The following is a 9,960-nucleotide window of genomic DNA, read 5'->3' on the forward strand; positions in this document are numbered from 1 at the left end:
TGTTCCATGCCACATTATTGATGATATCTACATGTTTTATGCACACTTTATGTCATATTCGTGCATTTTCTGGAACTAACCTATTAACAAGATGCCGAAGTGCCGATTCTTTGTCTGCTGTTTTTGGTTTCAGAAATCCTAGTAACGAAATATTCTCGAATTGGACGAAATCAACGCCCAGGGTCCTATTTCGCCACGAAGCTTCCAGAAGACCGAAGAGGAGACGAAGTGGGGCCACGAGGTGGCGACACCCTAGGGCGGCGCGGCCCCTGCCCTGGCCGCGCGGCCCTATGGTGTGGGCCCCTCGTGCCGCCTCCTGACCTGCCCTTCCGCCTACTTAAAGCCTCCGTCGCGAAACCCCCAGTACTGAGAGCCACGATACGGAAAACCTTCCAGAGACGCCGCCGCCGCCAATCCCATCTCGGGGGATTCAGGAGATCGCCGGAGAGGGGAATCATCTCCCGGAGGACTCTACGCCGCCATGGTCGCCTCCGGAGTGATGTGTGAGTAGTCTACCCCTGGACTATGGGTCCATAGCAGTAGCTAGATGGTTGTCTTCTCCCCATTGTGCTTAATTGTCGGATCTTGTGAGCTGCCTAACATGATCAATATCATCTATCTGTAATTCTATATGTTGCGTTTGTTGGGATCCGATGAATAGAGAATACTTGTTATGTTGATTATCAAAGTTATGTCTATGTGTTGTTTATGATCTTGCATGCTCTCCGTTACTCGTAGATGCTCTGGCCAAGTAGATGCTTGTAACTCCAAGAGGGAGTATTTATGCTCGATAGTCGGTTCATGTCTCCGTGAATCTGGGGAAGTGACAGAAATCTCTAAGATTATGGATGTGCTGTTGCCACTAGGGATAAAACATTAGTGCTATGTTCGTGGATATACACTACAAGAAAAGTTGCCATGGCCGACGAAGTTGAAGTCGCGCCGTGGTTGCTGGTGTACCATGGCCGACGATTTTTGGTCCCTCCGTGGTGCATGTCAAAACTTTTTTTTCTCGTTTTTGAGGCCACCTAGCCCGACGAAAGCGGCCAAAACGTCGCGTATGGTGGCCCGGGACGTGGTGCATCACGAAATCTCGGGTTCGCCGGCCGAGTCAACGCAAATCCGCACCGCCGAGGGATGTAGGGCCCAGATGGCAGCCTCTCTGGCATTGTTTTTTTTCTCGATCGCGCCATCTCGTTCAACGTTCTCCGATCGAGCCGTTTACGATGCAGGATCATGGGTCCCGCATGTCATCCTCTATGAACCAAAATTCTTTCTATTCTTGGATTTTTTTTGACCCCCTGATTTCTGGCTACTTCCTTTTTCTTTTGATCCCTTGCCGCCTTGGAAACGTTGAGACCGCTGCTGCTAAATGGGACCCGCATGTCATCCTCTATGAGCAATCAACTTTCTTTTCTTGGAGTTTTTTTTGGCACCTCAAATTTGGTCACTTGCCTTTTTCTTTCGATCCCCTGCCGCCTCTCAAACGGTGATACCGCTGCTGCTAACTGGGACCCGCATGTCATCCTCTATGTACTATAAAACTTTCTTTTCTTGAATTATTTTTGGCACCTCATATTTGGTCACTTACCTTTTTCTTTCGATCCCCTGCCGCCTCTCAAACGGTGATACCGCTGCTGCTAACTGGGACCCGCATGTCATCCTCTATGTACTATAAAACTTTCTTTTCTTGAATTATTTTTGGCACCTCATATTTGGTCACTTACCTTTTTCTTTCGATCCCACCGCCTCTCAAACGGTGATACCGCTGCTGCTAATCGGGACCCGCATGTCATCCTCTATGTACTATAAAACTTTCTTTTCTTGAATTATTTTTGGCACCTCATATTTGGTCACTTACCTTTTTCTTTCGATCCCCTGCCGCCTCTCAAACGGTGATACCGCTGCTGCTAAATGGGACCCGCATGTCATCCTCTATGTACTATAAAACTTTCTTTTCTTGAATTATTTTTGGCTCCTCATATTTTTTCACTTGCCTTTTTCTTTCGACCCCCTGCCGCCTCTCAAACGGTGATACCGCTGCTGCTAAATGGGACCCGCATGTCATCCTCTATGTACTATAAAACTTTATTTTCTTGAATTATTTTTGGCTCCTGATATTTTTTCACTTGCCTTTTTCTTTCGATCTCATGCCATGTTTGAAACGTTGAGGAACCTGCAGGCTCATGGGACCCGCATGTCATCCTCTATGTACTATAAAAGTTCATTTTCTTGGTTTTTTTCACCCTCTGATTTTTGGCAATTTCTTTTTTCTTTTGAACCCCTGCCGCCTCTCAAACGGTGATACCGCTGCTGCTAAATGGGACCCGCATGTCATCCTCTATGTACTATAAAACTTTCTTTTCTTGGATTATTTTTGGACCTCATATTCGTTCACTTGCCTTTTTCTTTCGATCCCCTGCCGCCTCTCAAACAGTGAGACCGCTGCAGCTAAATTGGACCCGCATGTCATCCTCTATGAGCAATCAACTTTCTTTTCTTGGAGTTTTTTTTGGCACCTCATATTTGGGCACTTGCCTTTTTCTTTCGATCTCATGCCACGTTTGAAACGTTGAGGAACCTGCAGGCTCATGGGACCCGCATGTCATCCTCTATGTACTATAAAAGTTCATTTTCTTGGTTTTTTTCACCCTCTGATTTTTGGCAATTTCTTTTTTCTTTTGAACCCCTGCCGCCTCTCAAACGGTGATACCGCTGGTGCTAAATGGGACCCACATGTCATCCTCTATGTACAATAAAGTTTCTTTTCTTGGATTATCTTTTGCTCCTGATATTTTGTCACTTGCCTTTTTCTTTCGATCTCATGCCGCCTTTGAAACGTTGAGTAAGCTGCTGGCTCATGGGTCCCGCATGTCATCCTCTACGAACAATAAAAGTTTCATTTCTTGGAGTTAATTTTGACCCCTAATTTCTGGCTATTTGCCTTTTTCTTTTGATCTCCTGCCCCTTTGAAACGATGAGGACGCTGTTGGCAGGTCGGTCCCACAAGTCATCCTCTATGAACAATAAAAGTTTCCTTTGATGGATTTTTTTTGAACCCCTAATTAATTTCTGGATATTTCCTTTTTTTTTCTTTGATCCCCTGCCGCCTTGGAATCGTTGAGGATGCTGCTGCCTCATGGGTCCCGCATGTCATCCTCTCAGAACGGTAAATGTTTCTTTTCTTGGATATTGTTTACCAAATGATTTTTGGCTTATTTTTTCTTTCGATATCCTGCCGCCTTTAAAACGTTGAGGACGCTGCTGGCTCACGGGTCCCACATGTCAGCCTCTATGAACAATAAACGCTGAGGATGTTGCTGCCTCATGGGTCCCGCATGTCATCCTCTCAGAACGAAAATGTTTCTTTTCTTGGATTTTTTACCAACAGATTTTTGGTTTATTTTTTCTTTCCATCCCCTGCCGCCTTTAAAACGACGCTGCTGGCTCATGGGTCCCCGATGTCAGCCTCCCCGTACAAGAAACATGTGATATCTTGATTATTTTGCAGACAATAAACAGTGTATTGCGCTCTGAGCTATTTCAACGGATAAATTAAATATTTATTTTTACATAAACAAATTTATATGCTAAATCTCCTTGTTTTTGTTTTTGCGAAGCATAGGACTTTCCTGTTTTTTTAGAAAAATCCGAACTATCCTGTTTTGGAGTGGGCTGAAATTGTACGAGTCAAAAGGCCCAGCAGGATAGTTCGAATGCCCAGATGTCCACATGCAGCCCAATTGAAATCGTTCTTTTTTTGGAATTTTTTCACCCCCGATTTACGGCTACTTCATTTTTCATTTGGTCCTGTGCCGCCTTGGAAACGTTGAGACCGCTGCTGCAAAATGGGACCCGCATGTCATCCTCTATGTACAGTAAAATTTCTTTTCTTAGATTATTTTTGGCTCCTGATATTTGGTCACTTGCCTTTTTCTTTCGATCCGTGCAGCCTCTCAAACGGTGATACCGCTCTTGCTTAATGGGTCCCGCATGTCATACTCTATGTACAATCAAGTTTCTTTTCTTGAATTATTTTTGGCTCTGATATTTGGTCACTTGCCTTTTTCTTTCGATCTCATGCCACGTTTGAAACGTTGAAAAACCTGCTTTGGCTCATGGGACCCGCATGTCATCCTCTATGTACAATAAAACTTTCTTTTCTTCGATTTTTTTTGGCACCTCATATTTGGTCACTTGCCTTTTTCTTTCGATCCCCTGCCGCCTCTCAAACAGTGATACCGCTGCTGCTAAATGGGACCCGCATGTCATACTCTATGTACAATCAAGTTTGTTTTCTTGAATTATTTTTGGATCCTGATATTTGGTCACTTGCCTTTTTCTTTCGATCTCATGCCACGTTTGAAACGTTGAAAAACCTGTTGGCTCATGGGACCCGCATGTCATCCTCTATGTACTATAAAAGTTCATTTTCTTGGTTTTTTTTTCACCCTCTGATTTTCGGCTATTTCCTTTTTCTTTTGATCCCCTGCCGCCTTTGAAACGTTGAGGACTCTGCTGGCTCATCGATAAAACTTTCCTTTCTTGGACTTTTTTTAACCCCTAATTGAGGTCTACTTTCATTAACTTTTCATCTCAAGCCGCCTTTGAAACTTTGAGACAGCTTCTGCTAAATGGGACCCGCATGTCATCCTCTATGTATAATAAAGTTTTCTTTTCTTGGATTATCTTTGTCTCCTGATATTTTGTCACTTGCCTTTTTCTTTCGATCTCATGCCGCCTTTGAAATGTTGAGTAAGCTGCTGGCTCATGGGTCCCGCATGTCATCCTCTACGAACAATAAAAGTTTCCTTTCTTGGAGTTATTTTTGAACCCTAATTTCTGGCTACTTCCTTTTTCTTTTGATCACGTGCCGCCTTGGAAACGTTGAGACCGCTGCTGCTAAATGGGTCCCGCATGTCATCCTCTATGAACAATAAACACTTCCTTTCTTGGAGTTATTTTGTACCCCTAATTTCTGGCTATTTGCCTTTTTCTTTTGATCCCCTGCCGCCTTTGAAACGTTGAAGACTTTGCTGGCTCATGGGTCCCACATGTCAGCCTCTATGAACAATAAACACTTCCTTTCTTGGAGTTATTTTGTACCCCTAATTTCTGGCTATTTGCCTTTTTTCTTTCGATCCCCGGTCGCCTTCTAAACGTAGGGGACGCCTGGCTGCTCGTGGGTCCCAGATGTCAGCCTCCATGGACAATAAACCTCTCCTTTGTTGGATTTATTTTTCACCCTCTGATTTTGGCTATTTCCTTTTTCTTTTGATCCACTGCCGCCTTGGAAACATTGAGTAAGCTGCTGACACATGGGGCCCGCATGTCATCCTCTATGTACAATCAACTTGCAAGATCTTCGAGCGAAAGAGCTTGTATTAGTGGGGACCCATATGTCAACCTCTATGTACAATAAGAGTTTCCTTTCTTGGATTATTTTTAGCTCCTGATATTCGGTCACTTTCCTTTTTCTTTCGATCTCAAGCCGCCTCAGAAACGTTGAGTAAGGTGCTGGCTCATGGGACCCACATGTCATCCTCTATGTACAATAAAGTTCCTTTTCTTGGATTTTTTTTACCCCTGATTTTTGGTCACTTGCCTTGACGCTGCTGGCTCATGGGTCCCACATGTCAGCATCTATGAACAATAAACCTTTCCTTTGTTGGATTTATTGTTTACCCTAATTTCTGGCTAGTTGCATTTTTCTTTTGATCCCCACCGGCCTTTGAAAACGTTGAGGAACCTCTTTGGCTCATGGGACCCGCATGTCATCCTCTATGTACTATAAAATTTCTTTTCTTGGTTTTTTTTTCACCTCTGATTTTTGGCTATTTCCTTTTTCTTTTGATCCCCTGCCGCCTTGGAAACGTTGAGTAAGCTGCTGACTCATGGGACCCGCATGTCATCCTCTATGTACAATCAACTTTCTTTTTTTGGAGTTTTTTTACCCCCTAATTTCTGGCTACTTTCTTTTTCTTTTGATCTCAAACCGCATTTGAAACGCTGAAACCGCTGCTGCAAAATGGGACCCGCATGTCATCCTCTATGTACAATAAGTTTCATTTCTTGGATTATTTTTGGCTCCTGATATTTGGTCACTTGCCTTTTTCTTCCGATCTCATGCCGCCTTTGAAACGTTGAGTAAGCTGCTGGCTCATGGGTCCCGCATGTCATCCTCTACGAACAATAAAAGTTTCATTTCTTGGAGTTATTTTTTACCCCTAATTTCTGGCTACTTCCTTTTTTCTTTTGATCCACTGCCGCCTTTGAAACGGTGAGGATTCTGCAGACTAATACAAGCTTTTTCTCTCCAAGATCTTGCAAGTTGATAGATTAAATCATAGAATTATTAGGATATGTTTTAAATTTCAAATCCACTTTATGAATTATTAAAAATACCGTTATCCATGTGGGTATGGAGCGAACAAGGATTTTCATATTGGGCATGAGCAGTTTCAAAAATTGGAACCCAATAATTCAAAATAAATAAAAACAACTTTTATGTAGAATCTCCGCATTTTTTTCTTTTGCCATTCATAGGATCTGTTTCATTAGAAAAGGGCCGAAATTGCATGAGCGAAAAGGCCCATTTGTAGTTATTGGGCTTCGACAGCCGGAGCAAGTAGGCCGAGAGCAATTACCATGTAGATGGCCGTTGGCAACCCAAAGTGAAATATTGGGCCCAACAGGGGAAGGCTGAACAGTACTATTTTCTAATTGGAAGGTGGTACATGGCGTAATCCTGCCAAAAAAAAAGATGGACACGGGTTGCTGAAATTTGCCCATCTGCGCCTAATATCGCCGTCGCGGCTCCGCTTCCGCCGCCGCCGCCATGCCTCGTCTCGCGTCGAGCTCGCGATCTTGCCGCGTCTCGGGCACGGGGTACCGCGGCGTCCGCGCGCCCCAAAGGTACGTATTACGCGGAGATACGTGACGGCGGCGAGCGCATCGGCCTCGGCACCTACGAGACCGCGCACGAGGCCGCACGCGCGTACGACGCCGTGGCGTGGCGGCTCGGGCGCCCGCGATCGTCGATGAATTTCCATGACGTGTGGACGCGCCCCGGCAGGCCGAGGATCTCGCGCCGCCGCCGTACATCGTTAGACAGGAGGAACAGCACCGCCGCCGCGAGACGGAGCGCCGTTTGCGCATCGCCGAAGCGGGACGAGCGCGCGGCGCGCGAGTGGGCGGCCCGCTTCCCCGAGGACGTTGCCGCCGAGAACGAGCACTTCCGCGAGACGGAGGGCGGAGAAGGCGACGAGGCGGGCAGCGAAGAAGGAGGACCGCGCACGACGGAGGGCGGATAAGGCGACGAAGCGGGCCTTCATCGAAGCGCAGATCGCCGGGGCGACCACCATTGGCGAGGACGACCCCCGTTGGATTGACCTCTTCTCGTCGGATCCGGTGTCGGGCACGACACCGGAGTCGTCCGATGTCGAGTTTTAGTTTAGTTTTATCGCACTACTTTGTAAAAATATGAACTACGGAGTATCTATCAAGCTAATTTTATCCTATTTTATGTCTATTTCTAGTCTTTGTTTGATCTTGTTTTATCGCACTCTATTTTTCATTATATTCTGTTTTTGGCGCTGCATTTATAGCGCCTCACGAAAATCTGTTGTTTCAGCCCTGCATTTGGCCGCCACGGTTTGCAGCTTCCGGTGAAGCTATTGCCGGCTCCATGCGCAGCATCAGCCATTCAGCCCACAGCGCCAAAATATAGAGCCACTTTGGAGTTGCTGTAATATGTTTGTCGGCGGAGCTTACCTAATTAGTTAAAAAAGATGTTCAGCGTGGGATTCGAAAAAAAGATCTTCGTGTTTTTTTCCTAGCTATCCTAGTTCGGACTTTTTATTGTGTTGGCTAGTGCATGAAGCTTGACACCTGTATTATGTGATCCTGATATGAGGATAAGAACACATTCAGCTTGCATTGCTAATGGTGTCTCTGCAGCGATGGCGTACATTCAATGGAGACTGATGCAAGAGAGTTGGTACTTGGTGAGCCTGCACTTGACATCATCGTGCCACCTGAAGTAGGTGGTGTATTGGGATTAGACTGATAAGCATAGCACCTTGCAAAGAACAAGATGATGCTAGTGTTGGTTAACGTGATTTTACGCCAAAAGTCATGTATGCTCAACAGGTGCCGTACCTAGTTTGGATATTGTGTTGTTACCCTTTTGTGGTTTGGTGTTTGTCCAACAGAGAAAGCTACTCTTTTCCCGTGTAAGTGTTATTATGTGAACAAAAGTTGTGTGTACATATATATCGGTCAGAGAACCAAGATTGCATATTCTTTCCTGGTTATAACACATAAGTCATAATAACAATTAAAGAGAAAAGGAACATTTGCCTTTGCAATGTGATTGTGCCAAGTAGATTAGACAACCAACCACAAACATTACGGGTCAACAGCCAAACGCATGCGAAAGTCCTAAGGTAAGCTCCATAATACATGTTGAAACCAAAAGCCTAGAAACCATAAGAAAGGTAGCTCCACATCACGGTTCCACGACAGCAGCATACTGATCATAAAACATATATCAAGTCGGGACATTTGCACCACTGGGTAAGCATCCATGGGGTCTAGCTCAAGAGCGAAGACTGTGTGAATGCTGCAAAATGTGGCTCTTGCCTCACCCCACCCATACATCTTATCATGGAACCTTACCAAATCAGCATGAATCATCTTGACATAAACATAGCTCCTCTCTCCATGCTGATGGGATTGAACAATGCGCTGGTTGCAAGGTGCTTGACTTGTCAAACAGTATGCAGGAGATGATGAAGCATGCTGGCTGGTCTTTTGTAGTGACAATGGCTTGGAGTAGCTGGTCTGTGAACCACCCAAGCTGGATCTTTAGAGCTTGAAGGACAGTCCGTGCTATATAAGCTACCGTTGCTGACTTCAGCTCAGGTTCGAGTGAATGATAGCTGACATCTTGTCCTAGAGATGCAGATCCTTCTTGATCAGATTCAGCGGAATCATCACCACTACTTACAGGTGCGTCGGGTTCTACGAGAAGGCACATCGGTACATGCTCCAGTTCATAGGAGTCGGGTGGGACAGCACCGTTTGCTGAAATCTCTACAATACCAGCTCCAGGTAGACCACTAGTCTCTACAGAGGGTAAACCACCAATATCCACTTCAGAGGATTCTCGTGGCACGACACCTTTCGCTAGAGGCTCTACCCTACCAGCTCTAGGTCCACCACCGATCGATCTTGTGGGCATAGTCATGACGGGTTCTACCAATACAAAACCTCCTTCGGGTGCAGGATCATCGGTAGCAACTCCAGCATCAGCACCGATTAAATCGGTCTTGACAATAGGTAAACCGTTTTGCTCCGATTCAGAGAATTCCCGTGGCACGACACCGTTCACTAGAGGCTCTACACTAGCAGCTCCAGCTGCACCACCGATTTCTACGGCGGGGGTAAACCCAATCCACAACCTTCTTCATGTGGCACGATGATGCCAGTATAGGCTCATCGGTACCAGGTCCAATTGCATCGATCTCCATAGACGGTAAACAAGGTGGCGTCGGAGGTTTAAAAGGCGGCATGCCATTTCACCTTTGTCATCGGACAATATAGAGTTTTCTTCAACTCTATGTTTCTGCAATAATAAGCACATGAACAGAAATTAGACCAGAGCATCTAGCCATCTAACAGGGGCAGCGGCAAAACAAGCGTCAGTCCATATGTTTACCTTGTCATCTGGGATATCAGAACACACAGATTTAGAAGTCATTTCACATAGCATCCGCTTTTTCGTTCCTTCCCCTACGTCCATCTGGAATAAGTAATACTATTGATCACATAAAACTAATTAATCAAATATATGCATATGTTGAGAAGTTTGCACGGCAAATTGTGGATTCTGCTTTTATCACCTACGAATCGTCGTTCTATATATTTACCTTGTTATCTGGGATATCAGAAGTCACA

Source organism: Lolium perenne, chromosome 6 (genome assembly GCF_019359855.2).
Source record: "Lolium perenne isolate Kyuss_39 chromosome 6, Kyuss_2.0, whole genome shotgun sequence".
Taxonomy (NCBI): Eukaryota; Viridiplantae; Streptophyta; class Magnoliopsida; order Poales; family Poaceae; genus Lolium; species Lolium perenne.